This window comes from Manis pentadactyla, chromosome 5, assembly GCF_030020395.1.
Source record: "Manis pentadactyla isolate mManPen7 chromosome 5, mManPen7.hap1, whole genome shotgun sequence".
Classification (NCBI taxonomy): Eukaryota; Metazoa; Chordata; class Mammalia; order Pholidota; family Manidae; genus Manis; species Manis pentadactyla.
In genome coordinates this window covers 3719774-3741603 of record NC_080023.1, presented here as the reverse complement: position 1 = coordinate 3741603, position 21830 = coordinate 3719774, and the positions used below count along the sequence as shown (strand labels likewise).

Sequence of the window (21830 nt, the reverse complement as noted above, 5' to 3'; positions counted from 1 at the left end):
TTTTTAAAAATTAAAATTCATTAGAAACAGTGGCTTCTGTGCTGCAAGCCCCAGAAGGTTGGAAGTCCATGCCATCTGTGGAGCTGTTCCTTGTGCAGCTTGGAACATCACCTCTTTCCCTCATCTCACTGAGTCCTCACAGCAGGGAGAACTCACCAGAGGTACAGAGTCGCCCAGAGTCCAGGCTGCCAGTGGCGTGCACTCTGCAAGGCCTGTTCCCTGCCTCTGTGCTCTGGGAGCTCGCTGTTCTGTTTGACTATGGGGCTCGCTGTGGGTGGGTAGGAGGATGGGCCATTATAGTTTTGTTAGTGTAGCAGGGTACTTGTGTCCTACATTTCTTCACTCACTGTGTACCAGCTGTGTGCCAGTGATCAGCCCAGCTTCATGTCTCTGGGCCCATGGAGTTGACAGACCTGTGAGGGGACCAGACTGGAGGGACAGTGGACAGATGCGCACATCTTTGAAAAGCCTGGGGAGCAGTCCTGCCAAATAAGTGAACCTGAATCTGATGAAGACTCAGCGTCTGACAATCCCCTTAGAGGAAACATGGGTGAAAGGACACATTCAGCAACAGCAGCCCCACAGGAGCGCCACGAGCAGACCTCAGACTGGGGGGACCCACGAGACCAGAAGTCTGGTGTCTGCAACAAGGGAAAAAGGAGGGGCTGTGGGTGATAGATTGGAGCCACATCAATTCTTTGTACCATGTGGGGCTTATGTGTATCCAGGACAGGCTGTTAGACACAGAAATAACACCACTTGCAGTATTTGGGGCAACTAGAGATTGAATCACTGGCTAGATTTATTATTAAAAAATTCTTATTAGTTGTTGTAGTGGTTTTGTTGGGTTTGAGAACAGAATTTATACCTTTTAGATAGGCAAACATGGTTTCCGATGAAATGATACAGCACCTGGGGTTTGCTTCACAACTCTGAAGAGGGTGTGGTGCATCTGTGGCTGGGTCGGACTGGCCTAGGTTGATGGTGGTGTAGATACATGGGACTCTACTGATTCTGTCTGCCTTTATATGTATTCAGAATTCTCCATAACAAAAAGAAAGTCATGAAGGAAACTTGGTACATCTAGGAGCATCTGCAGGGAGATTATACCTAACTGGGGCCCGGGTGTCAGGGAAGACTTCCCGGTGGGATTGATCCCAGGGCAGAGACCTGAAGAGGGGTGGGGGAGGGCCTGGTAGGGGCAGGTGTGAGCATTCAGATGAGGGGTCAGCTGGTGCAAAGGCCTTAGGGTCAGAGTGACAAGAAGGCTAGTGTGGGTGGAACAGTGGGTGAGGGGAAGTGTGTGCAGACCAGGGCTGCAGGGGCGGGGTGGTTCCTTTGGGCTGTGTCAGGGATTTTCATCCTAGGAGCAATGTGAGGCCCTTGGAGGGCTTTAAGCAGGGATGGCGCCGGGCATGCGTGTGATGGGAACCTGTTTTCTTTGGAAAGTGTTTCTGAGTCCCCGTGGAGTTGGTGGCAGGAGGGTTAGGGGAGAGGGGCCATAGACCAAGCTGAGGTAACTGTCTGTGTTAGAATCCTTCCCATCATCCCTGCTTTGGGAGCCCTGTAGCACTGAACAGACCCGTCCCCCTGAAGTTTGATGTGGCCGTGTGATTTGCTTGGGACAGTGAGAAGTGAAGAGTGGCTTCTGACTGGACGTTCTAAGGCATGTGCTTCGTCATGGCCCCTTTTTCCATCTCTTATGGTTGAAACACACAGATAGGTGCTGCGAACAAGAAGAAAACCTTTGGGTGGAGCCAAGTCGAGTGGTTGCTTTGAGGCTTGTTCCGGGCTTGTTCCCGGCCATGACCTAGTCCAGTGGTTCTCGAGTTCTGGTCTCCAGACCGGCAGCATCAGTCGCCTGGGATCCTTAGAAATGCAGATGCTCATTCCCAGCTCTGGAGTGGGGCCCTCCATGCCGAGAGCTGGTGCCTGGTGAGGTGGTTAGGAGATTGTGGTGTTGGTCCTGGTGCAAGGTGGTGGCGGGCCAGCACGGAGCTCGGGTGTGGGGAGAAGTAGACAGTCTCAGTGGGGAAGTGTTCTGGAGTAAAACGGGAGGTTCTGGAGTAAAACTGGGGAGGTTGGGCAGGGGCAGAGTCACAATGGCCCCAGGTGTCTGTCTGACAGAGCCCAGGAGGGTGGGAGTGCCGTTCATCTCTAGACAAGCATTTACACTCACTTCATTTTCAGGGTTCAGAAACAAGGAAAAGCCTATTAAGGAACTTCAAAAAATTCTGTCGAGTTTTTGGCTGAGAGATCAGTTTCTCAGTGAAGCCCACACTGTCCCTCCAGTTGAAGTGGGGCCCTCTCTGCCTTCCTGGTCCCTCTGGCTGCTTGCTGTTCTCCACAGCACTCATCACCCAGTTTACCTGCCTGTCCTGTCCTGCACGCCTGAGCAGAGCTGGTGGAGGTAGGCCTGCTCTCTGGCTCTCGTCTATACGCCGAGGGCCGGGCTGTGCCACAGGCTCTCAGTGTGCACGATGTCGCTGTGGCCAGAGCAGGGGGCAGGCAGTGTGCCTCGGACTCAAGGTGACAGAGAGGGAATGCGGCCAGCTTACTGCCCTCAGGGTTCCGTCTGTGTGTGACCTGGGTGTTGCTGAGCACTGGTGGGTGGGTGACGAGACCCTAGCTTCTCACATATCCGGTTCTTCTCCCATTGGTGGAGAGGAAGGCGTGAGCTGGTCTAGGGGGGACCTGTAGGCAACCTGCTCTTCCTCAGAAGCAGGTCTGCCTGTACAGAAGCCGCCCAGTGAGCCTACTGAGGACCTTGCATGCTGGGCTCTTTCCCCTTGGTTCTGTATCTGTGCTCTGTATTGGCACAAGATGAGCTGGGATCATGCATTGCGTGAACAGTTTATTGGACTCATTTCTGCTGAGTTCTAAAGTCTGTATAAAACAGTATTTCTTTAAAATTCAGCTGCTTAAAACTCTCTGAAAAAATAATGGTTCTTGTTTGTCCAATATCTGCCTTTGGAAGCTGAGCGTGTGTGCGTTTCTCAGACACTGGTCCGCTCCTGGGTGTGGGGGGCTGTCTGAATTAGCAGATCATAGCAGTGAAGGGCAGAGATGGGTGGCCCCGGTGCCCTCCCTGCTCTCAGGTCCCTGCCATGGTTGGGGAGTGTTACCGAGGACCGTCTACTGGCTCAGAAGAAATAGTAACAGAACAAATCACAGGCCATTGCCCTCTCTTCCTGTAGAGAGGGGCCCTGGTTATTTTTGTAGGCTGGTCAACTTCTGAGATAGAGAACATCTGTGTCTTGATGGCCCATTACAGGTGAAAATGCAATTATTTTATTTTATTTTATTTTTATTTTGTTATCATTAATCTCCAATTACATGAAGAGCATTATGTTTACTAGGCTCTCCCCTTCACCAAGTCCCCCCCCACAAACCCCATTACAGTCATTGTCCATCAGTGTAGTAAGATGTTGTAGATTCACTACTTGTCTTCTCTGGGTTGCACAGCCCTCCTCGTGCCTCCCCCCACATTATACATGCTAATCGTAATGCCCCCTTTCTTTTTCCCTGCCCTTATCCCTCCCTACCCTCCCATTCTCCCGAATCCCTTTCCCTTTGGTAACAGTCCATTCTTGGGTTCTGTGCTTCTGCTGCTGCTTTGTTCCTTCAGTTTTTCTTTGTTCTTATACTCCACATATGAGTGAAATCATTTGGTACTTGTCTTTCTCCACCTGGCTTATTTCACTGAGCATAATACCCTCTAGCTCCATCCATGTTGTTGCAAATGGTAGGATTTTTTTCTTCTTATGGCTGAATAATCCATTGTGTATATGTGCCACATCTTCTTTATCCATTCATCTACTGATGGACACTTAGGTTGCTTCCATTTCTTGGCTATTGTAAATAGTGCAGCGATAAACATAGGGGTGCATCTGTCATTTTCAAACTGGCGTGCTGCATTCTTAGGGTAAATTCCTAGAAGTGGAATTCCTGGGTCAAATGGTAACTCTATTTTGAGCATTTTGAGGAACCTCCATACTGCTTTCCACAATGGCTGAACTAATTTACATTCCCACCAGCAGTGTAGGAGGGTTCCCCTTTCTCCACAGCCTCGCCAACATTTGTTGTTGTTTGTCTTTTGGATGGTAGCCATCCTTACTGGTGTGAGGTGATATCATTGTGGTTTTAATTTGCATTTCTCTGATAACTAGCAATGTGGAGCATCTTTTCATGTGTCTGTTGGCCATCTGAATTTCTTCTTTGGAGAAGTGTCTGTTCAGCTCCTCTGCCCATTTTTTAATTGGCTTATTTGCTTTTTGTTTGTTGAGGTGCGTGAGCTCTTTATATATTTTGGATGTCAAGCCTTTATCGGATCTGTCATTTATGAATATATTCTCCCATAGTGTAGGGTACCTTTTTGTTCTATTGGTGGTGTCCTTTGCTGTACAGAAGCTTTTTAGTTTGATGTAGTCCCATTTGTTCATTTTTGCTTTTGTTTTCCTTGCCTGGGGAGATGTATTCATGAAGAAGTTGCTCATGTTTATGTCCAAGAGATTTTTGCCTATGTTTTTTCTAAGAGTTTTATGGTTTCATGACTTACATTCAGGTCTTTGATCCATTTTGAATTTACTTTTGTGTATGGCATTACACAGTGACCCAGTTTCATTCTCTTGCATGTAGCTGTCCAGTTTTGCCAGCACCATCTGTTGAAGAGACTGTCATTTCCCCATTGTATGTCCATGGCTCCTTTATCATATATTAATTGACCATATATGTTTGGGTTAATGTCTGGAGTCTAATCTGTTCCACTGGTCTGTGGCTCTGTTCTTGTGCCAGTACCAAATTGTCTTGATTACTATGGCTTTGTAGTAGAGCTTGAAGTAGGGGAGTGAGATCCCCCCCACTTTATTCTTCTTTCTCAGGATTGCTTTGGCTATTCAGGGTCTTTGGTGGTTCCATATGAATTTTTTAACTATTTGTTCCAGTTCGTTGAAGAATGTTGTTGGCAATTTGATAAGGAGTGCATCAAATCTGTAGATTGCTTTGGGCAGGATGGCCATTTTGACAATATTAATTCTTCCTAGCCAAGAGCATGGGATGAGTTTCCATTTGTTAGTGTCCTCTTTAATTTCTCTTAAGAGTGTCTTATAGTTTTCAGGGTATAGGTCTTTCACTTCTTTGGTTAAGTTTATTTCTAGGTATTTTATTCTTTTTGATGCAATTGTGAATGAAATTGTTTTCCTGATTTTTCTTTCTATTGGTTCATTGTTAGTGTATAGGAAAGCCACAGATTTCTGTGTGTTAATTTTGTACCCTGCAACTTTGCTGTATTCCAATATCAGTTCTAGTAGTTTTGGAGTGGGGTCTTTATGGTTTTTTATGTACAATATCATGTCATCTGCAAATAATGACAGTTTAACTTCTTCTTTACCAGTCTGGATTCCTTGTATTTCCTTGTTTTGTCTAATTGCCATGGCTAGGACCTCCAGTACTATGTTAAATAACAGTGGGGAGAGTGGGCATCCCTGTCTAGTTCCCGATCTCAGAGGAAAAGCTTTCAGCTTCTCGCTGTTCAGTATGATGTTAGCTGTGGGTTTATCATATATGGCCTTTATTATGTTGAGGTACTTGCCCTCTATTCCCATTTTGCTGAGAGTTTTTATCATGAATGGATGTTGAATTTTGTCGAATGCTTTTTCAGCATCTATGGAGATGATCATGTGGTTTTTGTCCTTCTTTTTGTTGATGTGGTGGATGATGTTGATGGATTTTCGAATGTTGTACTATCCTTGCATCCCTGGGATGAATCCCACTTGGTCATGGTGTATGATCCTTTTGATATATTTTTGAATTTGGTTTGCTATTATTTTGTTGAGTATTTTTGCATCTATGTTCATCAGGGATATTGGTCTGTAATTTTCTCTTTTGGTGGGGTCTTTGCCTGGTTTTGGTATTAGGGTGATGTTGGCTTCATAGAATGAGTTTGGGAGTATTCCCTCCTCTTCTATTTTTTGGAAAACTTTAAGGAGAATGGGTATTATGTCTTCTCTGTATGTCTGATAAAATTCCGAGGTAAATCCATCTGGCCCGGGGGTTTTGTTCTTGGGTAGTTTTTTGATTACCGATTCAATTTCTTTGCTCGTAATTGGTTTGTTTAACTTTTGTGTTTCTTCCTTGGTCAGTCTTGGAAGCTTGTATTTTTCTAGGAAGTTGTCCATTTCTTCTAGGTTTTCCAGCTTGTTAGCATTATAGGTTTTCATAGTAGTCTTTAATAATTCTTTGTATTTCTGTGGAGTCTGTCGTGATTTTTCCGTTCTCATTTCTGATTCTGTTGATTTGTGTTGATTCTCTTTTTCTCTTAATAAGTTTGACTAGAGGCTTATCTATTTTGTTAATTTTCTCAAAGAACCAACTCTTGGTTTCATTGATTTTTTCTATTGTTTTATTCTTCTCAATTTTATTTATTTCTTCTCTGATCTTTATTATGTCCCTCCTTCTGCTGACTTTAAGCCTCATTTGTTCTTTTTCCAGTTTCGATAATTGTGATGCTAGACTATTCATTTAGGATTGTTCTTCCTTCTTTAAGTATACCTAGATTGCTATATACTTTCCTCTTTAAGACTGCTTTTGCTGCGTCCCATAGAAGTTGGGGCTTTGTGTTGTTGTTGTCATTTGTATCCATATATTCTTTGATCTCTATTTTAATTTGTTCGTTGACCCATTATTATTTAGGAGCATGTTTGTGAGCCTTTTTGTTTTCTTTGTACAATTTATTTGTAGGTTTATACCTTTGTGGTCTGAAAAGTTGGTTGGTAGAATTTCAGTCTTTTGGAATTTACAGAGGCTCTTTTTGTGGCCTAGTATGTGGTCTATTCTGGAGAATGTTCCTTGTGCACTTGAGAAGAATGTGTATCCTGTTGCTTTTGGCTGTAGAGTTCTATAGATGTCAATTATGTCCATCTGTTCTAGTGTGTTGTTCAGTGCCTCCGTGTCCTTACTTATTTTCTGTCCAGTGGATCTGTCCTTTGGGGTGAGTGGTGTGTTGAAGTCTCCTAAAATGAATGCATTGCATTCTATTTCCTCCTTTAGTTCTGTTAGTATTTGTTTCACATATGCTGGTGCTCCTGTGTTGGGTGCATATATATTTATAATGGTTTTATCCTCTTGTTGGACTGAGCCCTTTATCATTATGTAATGTCCTTCTTTATCTTGTTACTTTCTTTGTTTTGAAGTCTATTTTGTCTGATACTAGTACTGCAACACCTGCTTTTTTCTCTCTGTTGTTTGCATGAAATATCTTTTTCCATCCCTTGACTTTTAGTCTGTGCATGTCTTTGGGTTTGAGGTGAGTCTCTTGTAAGCAGCATATAGATGGGTCTTGCTTTTTTATCCATTCTATTACTCTGTGTCTTTTGATTGGTACATTCAGTCCATTTACATTTAGTGTGACTATTGAAAGATATGTACTTATTGCCATTGCAGGCTTTAGATTCATGGTTACCAAAGGTTCAAGGTTAGCTTCTTTAGTATCTTACTGTCTAACTTAACTCACTTATTAAGCTGTTATAAACACTGTCTGGTGATTCTTTATTTCTCTCCCTTCTTATTCCTCCTCCTCCATTCTTTATATGTTGGTTGTTTTATTCTGTACTCTTTTGTGTTTCCTTTAACTGCTTTTGTGAGTAGTTGATTTTATTTTATGCCTTTAGTTAGTATTTGGTTAGTCTGCTTTCTTTGCAGTGATTTTATTTTCTCTGGTGACATCTGTTTAGTCTTAGGAGTGCTCCCATCTAGAACAGTCCCTCTAAAATACCCTGTAGAGGTGGTTTGTGGGGGGCAAATTCCGTCCACTTTTGCTTGAATTGTTTAATCCCTCCTTCATATTTAAATGATAATCGTGCTGGGTACAGTATCCTTGGTTCAAGGCCCTTCTGTTTCATTGCATTAAATATATCATGCCATTCCCTTCTGGCCTGTAAGGTTTCTGTTGAGAAGTCTGATGATAGCCTGATGGGTTTTCCTTTGTAGGTGACTTTTTTTCTCTCTCTAGCTGTCTTTAAAACTCTGTCCTTGTCCTTGATCTTTGCCATTTTAATTATTATGTGTCTTGGTGTTGTCCTCCTTGGGTCCCTTCTGTTGGGAGTTCTGTGTACTTCCATGGTCTGATCGATTATTTCCTCCCTCAGTTTGGGGAAGTTTTCAGCAATTATTTCTTCAAAGACAGTTTCTATCCCTTTTCTCTCTCTTCTTCTTCTGGTACCCCTATAATGTGGATATTATTCCTTTTGGATTGGTCACACAGTTCTCTTAATATTGTTTCATTCCTGGAGATCCTTTTATCTCTCTCTGCGTCAGCTTCTATGCGTTCCTGTTCTCTGGTTTCTATTCCATCAATGACCTCTTGCATCTTATCCACTCTGCTTATAAATCCTTCCAGAGATTGTTTCACTTCTGTAATCTCCCTTCGGACGTCGTCCCTTAGCTCTTGTATATTTCTCTGCAGCTCCGTCAGAATGGTTATGACCTTTATTTTGAATTCTTTTTCAGGAAGACTGATTAGGTCTGTCTCCTTCTCAGGGGTTGACTCTGTGATTTTGGTCTGTATCAAATTCTTCTACCTTTTCATGGCAATAGAGATAGTTTGTGGAGCTGGCGCGTGTGACATCTGGGAGAAAGTCCCTTCTTGCTGGTTTGTGGCCTTCCTCTCCTGGGAGAACAGCAACCTCTAGCGACTTGTGATGGGCAGCTGCATGCAGATGGGGCTTCTGATTTTTGCCTGGCCTCTATGGAGTTTAGTTCCCTGGTTGCTGTGGGCGTGGCCTACCTCAGGCTGCTGCTCCGATATGGCGGAGCTGCGTCGGAGGGGAAACGACGGGGAGGCTGTTTATCTCCATGAGGGGCCTCAGCTGTGCTGCTGCCCAGGGGATTAGGGTGCCCAGAGTTCCCCGGGATTCCCAGCTTCTGGGCTAAGTGTCCCTGGACGCTTCCGTCCAGCTGTGGGGTCCCTGTCGCTTTAAGACTTTCAAAAAGCACTCACTTTTCTTTGTCTCAGGGGCGCCGGCTGCAGGGACCCGCTCACATGTCTTACTGTCCTGTTTCCCTAGTTTCCAGCACCCCAAGCACACACTGTGTGTCTGCGCTCTGGTGTGGATGGCTAGGGCTGGCTATTTAGCAGTTCTGGGCTCCCTCTCCCTCCCCATTCCAACTCCTCTCCTCCTGCCAGGAGCTGGGGTGAGGCTCGCTCGGGTCCTGCCGGGCCGCGGCTTGTATCTTACCCCCTTCGCAAGGCGCTGGGTGCTCGCAGGTGTGGATGTAGTCTGGCTGTTGTCCTGTGTCTTCTGGTCTCTCTTTTAGGAAGAGTTGTATTTGTTGTATTTTCAAAAATATATATGGTTTTGGGAGGAGATTTCCGCTGTCCTACTCACGCTGCCATCTTGGCTCCCGAAAATGGATTTTTATAGGACCTTGCCTTTAGTCCCATTTCTGCCTCTCCAGGATCCCAAAGAACATCCGTGACAGTGGCATGAGAAGGGCGAGCACTGGGTGCTGGGGAGACACTGCTGGCCCTTTGAGCTCGGCCCCTGTTCTTGGCTGTGCCCTCATGGCCCCCACCAGCTGCCTCTCTTTCGTCTGCTCTTGGCTCGAGGTCTCTGCAGCCACCAGGTCGTGGCGCTACCTCCACCTCACCTCTCCCTCCCTTTGTGAGCTCCTGGCACAGGAATGAGGTGCGGGGTGCGCCATGTGGCAGAAACTGAGTTCTGGGCTCCAGCCTAGACTTTATAGGAACCTTATTTGGGATATGCAATTTCTTGGCACACCAAGGCAAAATACAAAGCTTAATTATTCTTACCTTTATAGTCAGATAATACATTTTATGAAAAACTTGTATGATATGGACAAATGGAAGGAAACATAGCTAAAAATCTCACCCACCTGTTTAGGTATATTTCCAACTTTTCCTTTATCTAACCAAACCCTGTACCCTAAAGGCAGTTTTTTTGTGAAGATCACAGCGAAGGGTGACAGGCCTCTGTGTCGCTCTGCCTCCCATTCCACCGAGGCAGCTGCTCTTCTCTTTCAGCTGTTTCTTGTGGTTATCTGCCGCAAGGTAGACTAAAACGGGTAGATAGTCCTATTAACATATGTAAAATGGCTTGCTTGTTTTGCTGAGTTGAGAATTTGCAGTTTTATATGTTATGTCAAGTCTTATCTGTGGGGGTGACTTAGTTTTCTGATTCCCTGGCCTCCCACTTCTCCTTGCCCACATCTTCTCTATGTTGTGATGTTTTGGTTTTCTATTCCTGCATGATCAACTATTCCAGAATGTAGTGGCTGAAAACACAGCAGCGTTTATTTGTCTACAGGTTTTCAATTTTGACCCTGTGTGCCAGGGTTAGCTTGTCTCTGCCCTAGGTGGTATCGTGTTTCATTCATGTGGCTGGCATGTTGGTATTGGGTGTTGGCTGGAAAGGGCCCTCAGTTCTCTCCGTATTGGGCCTTCCTACAAGGCTGCTTGGGCCTCCTCACAGCATGGTGGCTGGTTCCACGGAGGATGAAGGGACACCTGCCAGTCCTTTCAAAGGCAGGGGCTTGCACAGACATGCCTCACTTTGGCCATGTTCTGTGGGTTAATGCTGTCACAGGCCCAGGCCAGGCTCAAGGGTGTGGAGAAATATATGTTATTTCTTGGTGGCAAGAGTGACAAGGAATTTTTGGCCATCTTTAATCCACAGTTTTATGACAATTTTTAGTTTAAATGAGTATTTATCAATCCTTACATTGTTCTGCTAAACTGTACACTGTGGTTGATAATATTTGCTTTCTTGGGTAGCGTTTTGTTTTCCAATTGGAAATAATTATGTTGTTTTTCTGTTTGCTTAGTTTTCCATTTGTCAATTACTAATTCAGCCCTGGGTGTTCCCAGTGAACCTCAGGAAAATCTCTGATGAGGGTCAGTCACACCTGATCTGCCAGCCCCATGGTTCTCTTGGTGGCCTTCCTCCAGGGGCTGCTGGTCTCCTGCCGGCCCGACCCCTGTGTAGGCTTGCACCCAGCTGCACCTCTTACCTTCTGAGATCTGCCTGTTTCCTGGGCCTGCGTCCTCCGTCGTACAGGACCTCTGAGACCTGAGTGTCAAAGTGATCTCTGCCATGCTTACACTTCCTGATAACTTGGCTGGATGTAAAATTTCGACTGGAAATAACCTCTCTGAAGTTTGGCAGCACTACTTCATTATTTTTGGGATTCCCAGGTTAGTTTCTTTTATTAAGAAACCTGACACTGTTGGGGGTCTCTGATCTCATGTGTGTGACCTGTCCCTCCTCCATGCCACGTGGGTCTTTTGTGTTCATTATGCTGGACACTTTTCAACCTTTTGATTCTGGGACATCTTGAATTATTTTGTTCATAATTTTAAAAATCTTGACTCCATTTATTTATATTTTTCCTCAGTTTTTTTTGAAGTATAATAGACTAATAAAAATGCATATTTAAAGTGTACAGTGTGATGATTTGATATATGTATGCATCGTGAATGATTTCCACAATCACATTAAAGCATCCATCACCTCACAGTTAGCTTTTTGTGTGTGTGGTGAGTTCATTTAAGATTTGCTCTTAGCAAATTTCAAGTATATAATACAGAATTATTAGCTATAGTCACTAAACTACATATTATATTTTTGGAACTTAAAAATGAAAATTTGTACCCTTTGAGCAACATCTCCCCATTTCCCCTCCCCCAGCCCCTCACAACCACCATTCTGCTCTATTTTTTTGTGAGTTTGACTTTTTTTTAGATTCCACATACCTGTGAGATCATACAGTATTTGCCTTTCTTTGTCTGACTTATTTCACTTAGAATAGTATCCTCTGTGTTCACTCATGTCACAAATGCCAAGATTTCCTTATTTTTTATAGTTGAGTAGCCCCCATCATGTGTGTGCACATATATACATGTATGTGTGTGTGTGTCCATACATATGTGTATCACATCTTTATCCACTTGCCCATCAGTGGACACAAAGGTCATTCCAATCAGCCATCATAAACTGCTGCAGTGAGCATGCTTTGTGGTGACAGCCACCCTGACAGGTGAGAGGCGAGATAGCTCACTGTGGTTTTGGTTTGTGTTTCTTTGGTGATGAGAGATGTTGAGCCCCTTTCATGTACCTGCTGGCCTGTGTGTCTTCTTTGGAAAAATGTCTGCTTGGGTGTCTTTCGTAAGTTTTTAAATCTTCTCACATAGCCTTCAACTTACTTTCTCTCCCTCGTTCCTCCTGCCTTTTCCCTCCAGCTCCCCTCTTCCTTTTCCTCCTTTGTCTTCCTCTCCTTTGACAAGTCTGTAAGGAGATGTACAATATCTGGTTGTCTCTTTTTGTCCCCTTAGCAGTTGTGGAATGCTGTTACAGAAAGTGCTATAGTTTTTAATTATTTTGGATCTATTTTTATATTTCTGTAATGTTCCTTTAAAAATCCAAAAAAAATACCCTTTAACTATATAATATATTCACATGGTTTAGAATGAAAAGGTATGGTGTGAAAATCTCTATAGTACCCCCTTCTGCCACCTGATTCACCTCCCAGAAGCAGCAGTGTAGCCAGGGCTAGATAGAGTGCACTGAAGAAGACGTCCGTGAGTGCCTCTTAAAGGCATGTGTCAGTGTATTTTCTCCCATTCTCTGTGTCGTGTATTCCTCTGAGTTCCTAGTTTTCTTTTGCTTTTAAATTCTTGTCTCTCATAGTAAGGCCTAACAGAAGGTCCATTGTTAAGATGGGAGGTCCAGGAGCTAATGGAAGGTCTCTGGCAGGGGCAGTGTGCTTCACTGGGGGCCAGCTGGTTGTGACCCCACCATCAGTATCACAGGAGTCCTCTGGGTCCTGGCAGGTGTCCTCTGGCTGGACTTTCTCATGACCCTGCTGCTTTGAGCACCCCTCCCACGTCAGTTGAGACCCCTCTGATGTATGCTGCCCCTCAGCTGAACTCCAGTCTTTCTCCATTTAGGGCAGGGCCAGGCTGTGACTGCCCTTTATGTGGACTCAGAGCCAATTCTTTAGACATAGGGCTCAGTTTTTGCAGCAGATGCTCCAGCAATATGTAGTGAATTTTCACTAACTATACTTTAAGTATGTTTTAGAGGGAAAATAGGAAAATGTTTTACAGACATATGAGAGATACAACTTTAATGTTTACTACCTTTCTCATTCAACAAGAGATTTGGTATTTTAAAAATTGAAATAAAATTCACACAACATAAAATTTCACATTTAAAACATGTTAAAGCATATAATTAAGTGGGTTTTTAGTATATTCTCTGTGTCATGCAATCATCACCTTTAATTCCTAAATATTCTCATCATCCCAGGAAGAAGCCCCCTACTACTGAGCAGTCACTCCCTGCTCCCCTGCCTCCCCTAGCTCCTGGCAACCAACAGCCTACTTCTTGTCCCTCTGGATTTGCCTATTCTGGACATTTCCCATAAACAGAATCATATGTGGCACCTGTTCATCCTTCCCTCCCCCTGATCCTTCCACTGTCTCTGCAGTCCTGCCATTTCCAGAACGTCATATTGTTGGGGTCACACAGCTTGGAGGCTTCTTTCCCTTAGTGATATGCATTTAACGTTCCTCCATGTCTTTTCTTGGTTTGCTCGCCCATCGCTTTTTAGAGCTGAATAGTATTCCATTGTCTGGATGGCCCACAGTCTGTCTGTCCAGCACCTGCTGAAGGACACCTTGGTTGCTTCCAATTTCTGGTGGTTATGAGTAAAGCTGCTGTTGAACAGCTGAGCAGGTTTTTGTGTGAACATAAGTTTTCAACTCTGAGTAAACACCAAGGAGCTGGATGGATGGATTGAGTAGGAAGAATATATTCAGTTTTGTAAGAAGCTGACAAACCACCTTCCTGTGCGGCCGCACCGTCTGCATTCCTGCCACCATGAGCGAGCGTTCCTGCTGCTCTGCAGCCACACCAGTGTTTGCTGTCATCAATGTTTTGGATTTTTGGCCATTCTAATGGGTGTGGTGGTGTCTCACTGTAGTTTTTTAATTATTTTTTTATTAAGGTATTGATATACACTCTTATGAAGGTTTCACAAGAAAAACAATGTGGTTATTACATTCACCCTTATTATCTAGTCCCCGCAATACCCCATTGCAATCACTGTCCATCATTGTAGTAAGATCCCACAGAGTCCCTATTTATCTTCTCTGAGCTACACTATCTTCCTCATGACTCCACAGACACCATGTGCACCAATCATGATACTCCACAATCCCCTTCTCCCTCCCTCCCCACCCGCCCTCCCCCACCCCTCCCCTTTGATAACTGCTATGCCCTTCTTGGAGTCTGTGAGTCTCCTGCTATTTTGTTCCTTCAGTTTTGCTTTGTTGTTATACTCAACAAATGAGGGAAATCATTTGGTATTTGTCTTTCTCTGCCTGACTTATTTCACTGAGCATAATACCCTCTAGCTCCGTCCATGTTGTTGAAAATGGTAGGATTTGTTTCTTTCTTACAGCTGAATAGTATTCTGTTGGGTATATGTACCACCTCTTCTTTATCCATTCATCTACTGATGGACACTGAGGTTGCTTCCATATCTTGGCTATTGTAAATAGTGCTGTGATAAACATAGGGTGCATATGACTTTTTGAATCTATCTTGCTTCCTTTGGGTAAATTAATAGGAGTGGAATTCCCTGGTCAAATGGTATTTCTATTTTTAATTTTCTGAGAAACCTCCATATTTCTTTCCACAGTGGTTGAACTAGTTTACATTCCCACCCGCAGTGTAGGAGAGCTCCCCTTTCTCCACATCCTAGACAGCATTTGTTGTTCTTAGTCTTTTCGATGCTGGCCATCCTAACTGGTGTGAGGTGAGAGCTCATTGTGGTTTTAATTTGCATCTCCCTGATAATTAGTGATGTGGAGCATCTTTTCATGTGCCTATTGGCCATCTGAATTTCTTCTTTGGAGAAGTGTCTGTTCATATCTCTTCCACCATTTTTTAATAGGGTTATTTGCTTTTTGGGTGTTGAGGTGTGTGAGTTCTTTACATTTTTTGGATATTAACCCCTTGTCAGATATGTCATTTACAAATATATTCTCCCATACTGTAGGATGCCTTTTTGTTCTGCTGATGGTGTCCTTTGCTGTACAGAAACTTTTTAGCTTGATGTAGTCCCATTTGTTCATTTTTTATGTTGTTTCCCTTGCCCGAAGAGATGTGTTCAGGAAAAAGTTGCTCGTGTTTATATTCAAGAGACTTTTGCCTATGTTTTCTTCTAAGAGTTTTATGGTTTCATGACTTACATTCAAGTCTTTGATCCATTTTGAGTTTACTTTTGCGTATGGGGTTAGACAATAATCCAGTTTCATTCTCTTGAATGTAGCTGTCCAGTTTTGCCAACACCAGTTGTTGAAGAGGCTGTCATTTCCCCGTTGTATATCCATGGCTCCTTTATTGTGTATTAATTCACCATATATGCTTGGGTTTATATCTGTGCTCTCTAGTCTGTTGCATTGGTCTATGGGTCTATTCTTGTGCCAGTACCAAATTGTCTTGATTACTGTGGCTTTGTAGTAGAGCTTGAAGTTGGGGAGCGTAATCCCCTCAGCTTTATTCTTTCTTCTCAGGATTGCTTTGGCTACTTGGGGTCATTTGTGGTTCCATATGAATTAAAAAATATATATATATATATATATTTTTTTTATTTTGTTATCATTAATTTACAATTACATGAAGAACATTATGTTTATTAGGCTCTCCCCTAACCCAAGTCCCCCCCAAGCTCCCATTACAGTCACTGTCCATCATCATAGAAACATGTTGTAGAATCACTACTTGTCTTCTCTGGGTTGCAAAGCCCTCCCCTTTACCCCAACCCCCACATTATACATGCTAATCATAATACCCCCTTCCTTCTTCCCTGCCCTTATCCCTCCCTACCCTCCCATTCTCCCCAGTCTCTTTCCCTTTGGTAACTGGTAGTCCATTCTTGGGTTCTGTGATTCTGCTGCTGTTTTGTTCCTTCAGTTTTTCTTTTGTTCTTATACTCCACAGATGAGTGAAATCATTTGGTATTTGTCTTTCTCCGCTTCACTTATTTCACTGAGCATAATACCCTCTAGCTCCATCCATATTGTTGCAAGTGGTAGGATTTGTTTTCTTCTTATGGCTGAGTAATATTCCATTGTGTATATGTACCACATCTTCTTTATCCATTCATCTACTGATGGACACTTAGGTTGCTTCCATTTCTTAGTTATTGTAAATAGTGCTGCGATAAACATAGGGGTGCATCTGTCTTTTTCAAACTGGCGTGCTGCATCCTTAGGGTAAATTCCTAGAAGTGGAATTCCTGGGTCAAATGGTAAGTCTATTTTGAGCATTTTGAGGGACCTCCATATTGCTTTCCACAATGGTTGAACTAATTTACATTCCCACCAGCAGTGTAAGAGGGTTCCCCTTTCTCCACAACCTTGCCAACATTTGTTGTTTGTCTTTTGGATGGTAGCCATCCTTACTGGTGTGAGGTGATATCATTGTGGTTTTAATTTGCATTTCTCCGATAACTAGCGATGTGGAGCATCTTTTCATGTGTCTGTTGGCCATCTGAATTTCTTCTTTGGAGAAGTGTCTGTTCAGCTCCTCTGCCCATTTTTTAATTGGATTATTTGCTTTTTGTTTGTTGAGGTGTGTGAGCTCTTTATATATTTTGGATGTCAAGCCTTTATCGGATCTGTCATTTACGAATATATTCTCCCATACTATAGGGTACCTTTTTGTTTTTTGATGGTGTCCTTTGCTGTACAGAAGCCTTTCAGGTTGATATAGTCCCACTTGTTCATTTTTGCTTTTGTTTTCCTTGCCCGGGGAGATATATTCATGAAGAAGTCACTCATATTTATGTCCAAGAGATTTTTGCCTATGTTTTTTTCTAAGAGTTTTATGGTTTCATGACTTACATTCAGGTCTTTGATCCATTTTGAATTTACTTTAGTGTATGGGGTTAGACAGTGATCCAGTTTCATTCTCTTACATGTAGCTGTCCAGTTTTGCCAGCACCATCTGTTGAAGAAACTGTCATTTCTCCATTGTATGTCCATGGCTCCTTTATCGAATATTAATTGACCATATATGTTTGGGTTAATGTCTGGAGTCTCTAATCTGTTCCACTGGTCTGTGGCTCTGTTCTTGTGCCAGTACCAAATTGTCTTGATTACTATGGCTTTGTAGTAGAGCTTGAAGTAGGGGAGTGAGATCCCCGCCACTTTATTCTTCTTTCTCAGGATTGCTTTGGCTATTTGGGGTCTTTGGTGTTTCCATATGAATTTTTGAACTATTTGTTCCAGTTCGTTGAAGAATGCTGTTGGTATTTTGATAAGGATCGCGCTGAATCTAAAGATTATTTTAGGCAGGATGGCCATTTTGACCATTTTAATTCTTCCTAGCCATGAGCCCGGGATGTGTTTCCATTTATTGGTATCATTTTAATTTCTCTCATGAGTGTCTTGCAGTTTTCAGAGTATAGGTCTTTCACTTCCTTGGTTAGGTTTATTCCTAGGTATTTTATTCTGTTTGATGCAGTTGTGAATGGGATTGTTTACATGATTTCTATTTCTGCTAGTTTGTCATTAGTGTATAGGAATGCAACAGATTTCTGTGTATTAATTTTGTATCCAACAACTTTGCTGAATTCACATATTAGTTCTAGTAGTTTTGGAGTAGATCCTTTATTTAGGGTTTTTTATGTACAACATCATGTCATCCACAAACAGTGACAGTTTAACTTCTGCCTTACCAATCTGGATGCCTTTTATTTCTTTGTGTTGTCTGATTGCCATGGCTAGGACCTCCAGAACTATGTTGAATAACAGTGGGGAGAGTGAGCATCCCTGTCTTGTTCCCGATCTTAGGTGAAAAGCTTTCAGCTTCTTGCTGATAAGTATGATGTTGGCTGTGGGTTTGTCAAATATGGCCTTTATTATGTTGAGGTACTTGTCCTCTATATCCATTTTGTTGAGAGTTTTATCATGATTGGATGTTGAATTTTGTCGAATGCTTTTTCAGCATCTATGGAGATGATCATGTGGTTTCTGTCCTTTTTGTTGATGTGGTGGATGACGATGATGGATTTTCGAATGTTGTACCATCCTTGCATCCCTGGGATGAATCCCACTTGATCATGGTGTATGATCCTCTTGATGTATTTTTTAATTTGGTTTGCTGATATTTTGTTGTGTATTTTTGCATCTATGTTCATCAGGGATATTGGTCTGTAATTTTCTCTTTTGGTGGGGTTTTTGCGTGGTTTTGGTATTAGGGTGATGTTGGCTTCACATAATGAGTTTGGGAGTATTCCCTTCTCTTCTATTCTTTGGAAAACTTTAAGGAGAATGGGTATTATGTCTTCTCTGTATGTCCGATAAAATTCTAAGGTAAATCCATTTGGCCTGGGGGTTTTGTTCTTGGGTAATTTTTTGATTACCAATTCAATTTTGTTGCCAGTAATTGGTCTGTTTAAATTTTGTTTCTTCCTGGGTCATTCTTAGCAGGTTGTATTTTTCTAGGAAGTTATCCATTTCTTCTAGGTTATCCAGTTTGTTAGCATATAGATTTTCATAGTATTCTCTAATAATTCTTTGTATTTCTGTGGTGCCTGTCTTAATTTTTCCTTTTTCATTTCTGATTCTGTTGATGTGTGTAGATTCTCTTTTTCTCTTAATAATTCTGGCTAGGGGTATATCTATGTTGTTTATTTTCTCAAAGAACCAGCTCTTGGTTTCACAGATTTTTTTTCTATTGTTTTAATCTTCTCAATGTTATTTATTTCTTCTATGATCTTTATTATGTCCCTCTTTCTGCTGACTTTGGGCCACATTTGTTCTTCTTTTTCCAGTTTCAATAATTGTGACTTTAGGCTGTTCATTTGGGATTGTTCTTCCTTCTTTAAATATGCCTGGATTGCTGTATACTTTCCTCTTACAACTGCTTTCGCTGCGTCCCACAGAAGTGGGGGCTTTGTGCTGTTGTTTTCATTTGTCTCCATATATTGCTTGATCTCTGTTTTAATTTGGTCATTGATCCCTTGATTATTTAGGAGCTTGTTGTTAAGCCTCCATGTGTTTGTGAGCCTTTTTGTTTTCTTTGTACAATTTATTTCTAGTTTTATACCTTTGTGATCTGAGAAGTTGGTTGGTAGAATTTCAATCTTTCTGAATTTACTGAGGCTCTTTTTGTGGCCTAGTATGTGGTCTATTCTGGAAAATGTTCCGTGTGCACTTAGGAAGAATGTGTATTCTGCTGCTTTTGGGTGTAGAGTTCTGTAGATGTCTCTTAGGTCCATCTGTTCTAATGTGTTGTTCAGTGCTTCCATGTCCTTACTTATTTTCTGCCCAGTGGATCTATCCTTTGGAGTTAGTGGTGTGTTGAAGTCTCCTAAAATGAATGCATTGCATTCTACTTCCCCCTTTAATTCTGTTAGTATTTGTTTCCCATATGTTAGTGCTCCTGTGTTGGGTGCATATATATTTATAATGGTTATATCCTCTTGTTGTACTGACCCCTTTATCATCATGTAATGTCCTTCTTTATCTCTTGTTACTTTCTTTGAAGTCTGTTTTGTCTAATACAAGTACTGCAACACCTGGTTTCTTGTTCCTGTTGTTTGCATGAAATATCTTTTTCTATCCCTTCACTTTTAGTCTGTGTATGTCTTTGGGTTTGAGGTGAGTCTCTTGTAAGCAGCATATAGATGGGTCTTGCTTTTTTATCCATTCTATTACTCTGTGTCTTTTGATTGGTGCATTCAGTCCATTTACATTTAGGGTGATTATTGATAGATATGTACTTATTGCCATTGTAGGCTTTGGCTTCGTGGTTACCAAAGGTTCAAAGGCAGCTTCTTTACTATCTAACCATCTAACTTTAACTCACTTTTTACACAGTCTGATGATTCTTTATTTCTCTCCCTTCTTATTCTTTCTCCTCTACTCTTTATATGTTAGCTGTGTTATTCTGTATTCTTTGTGTTTCCTTTGACTGATTTTGTGGATAGCTGGTTTTATTTTGCCTTTAGTTAGTATTTGGTTGGTGTACTTTCTTTACTGTGGTTTTATTTTCTCTGGTGACAGCTATTTAGCCTTAGGTGTACTTCCATCTAGAGCAGTCCCTTTAAAATACATTGTAGAGATGGTTTTTGCGTGGTAAATTCCTTCAACTTTTGCTTGTCTGGGAATTGTTTAATCCCTCCTTCAAATTTAAATTATAATCTTGCTGGATACAGTATTTTTGGTTTGAGGCACTTCTGTTTCATTGCACTGAATATATATCATGCTATTCCCTTCTGTCCTGTAAGGTTTCTGCTGAGAAGTCCAATGATAGCCTGATGGGTTTTCCTTTGTAGGTGATCTTTTTTCTCTCTCTGGCTGCTTTTAATACTCTGTCCTTGTCTTTGATCTTTGCCATTTTAATTATTGTATGTGTTGGTGGTGTCCTCCTTGGGTTCTTTGTGTTCAGAGATTTGTGGACTTCCATGGTCTGAGAGACTATTTCCTTGCCCAGATTGGGGAAGTTTTCAGCAATTATTTCTTCAAAGACGCTTTCTGTACCTTTTTCTCTCTCTTCTTCTGGTACCCCTGTAATGCGAATATCGTTCTGTATGGATTGGTCACAGAGTTCTCTTAATATTCTTTCATTCCTAGAGATCTTTTTATCACTCTCTGCCTCAGCTTCTCTGTATTCGTGTTTTCTGATTTCTATTCCGTTAACAGTCTCTTCCACCTCATCCAGTCTGCTCTTAAATCCTTCCATTGTTTGTTTCATTTCTGTTATCTCCCTCCGGACTTCATCCCTTAGCTCTTGAATATTTCTCTTTAGCTCCATCAGCATGGTTATGACTTTTAGTTTGAATTCTTTTTCAGGTAGATTCGTGATTTCAGTTTCACCAGGCCCTCTCTCTGGTGTTTGAGAGATTTTAGACTGAACAAGGTTCTTCTGACTTTTCATGGTGTTGGGCATGGTTGTCAGCAAGTGGCACATGTGTCAGCTGGGAGAACAAAGTACCTTCCTGCTTGCTGGTCACCTTGCCCGTCTCTGCTGCCTGTGCCAGTTAACCACACACAGGGAGGAGCCTCTGGATTAATGCCCTAAACTGCCGTGAGCAGAGTGGCCTTTGAGATGGCCTAGGGCAATGGCGGGGGTTGCAGGTCCGCAGCGCATTTTCTGCTGCAAGAGCAAAGCCCTTTTGTACCTCCCAGTCTCTGCTGTCTGTGCTGGTGAACCACACGCAGAGAGCAGCCTCTGGGTTAATCCCCTAAACTGCTGTGGGCGGAGCGGCCTTTGAGATGGCCTAGGGTACTGGCGGGGGTCGTGGGCCAGCGGTGCGTGGTCTGCCATGAGAACAAAGCCCCTTTGTGTCTCCCGGACTATGCACCAGTCTCCACTGTCTGTGCTGGTCAACCACACGCAGGGAGCAGCCTCTGGATCTGGGCCAGTTAGCCAAGTGCAGGAGAAGCCTCTGTGCTAAGCTGGGTGGTTGCTGTAAGCGGGGCTGCTCCCTGACTGTTCTGCAGCAATGTCAGGTCAGGCCGGGAAGGAACAATAGGCTGCTTACCACCATGAGGGGGTTCGGAGCTGCACTGCCACCCAGGGGGTTTGGGTGCCTGAAGTTCCTTAGAGTTCCCAGCCTGCTGGGCTGAGTGTGCCAGGATGATTTTGTCCACCTGTTAAATCTTTGTACCTTTAAGACGTCTAAGGCACCTGCTTTTCTTTTGTCCTGGGGCAGCCGGCTGTGGGGACCTGTTCGCAGTCTCAGTCTCCTACCTTGCTTTTCTGCTCCTCCAGTATCCAGTGCACCATGCAGTGTGT

At 42.8% G+C, this 21830-nt stretch overlaps 1 protein-coding gene across 12 annotated transcripts in view; it reads left to right on the top strand.

Moving 5' to 3' along the window:
* NSD2 (nuclear receptor binding SET domain protein 2) overlaps nt 1-21830 on the top strand; it is a 98891-nt gene that overhangs the window by 19600 nt on the left and 57461 nt on the right. The window contains exon 1 of one of the 12 annotated variants that reach the window (XM_057502048.1): nt 1397-3274. The exons of the other annotated variants lie outside the window; for them this stretch is intronic. The gene's annotated coding sequence lies outside the window, so the exon portion shown is untranslated. Of the gene's footprint in view, nt 1-1396; nt 3275-21830 lie in introns of those variants that run through there. 12 annotated transcript variants of the gene reach the window in all.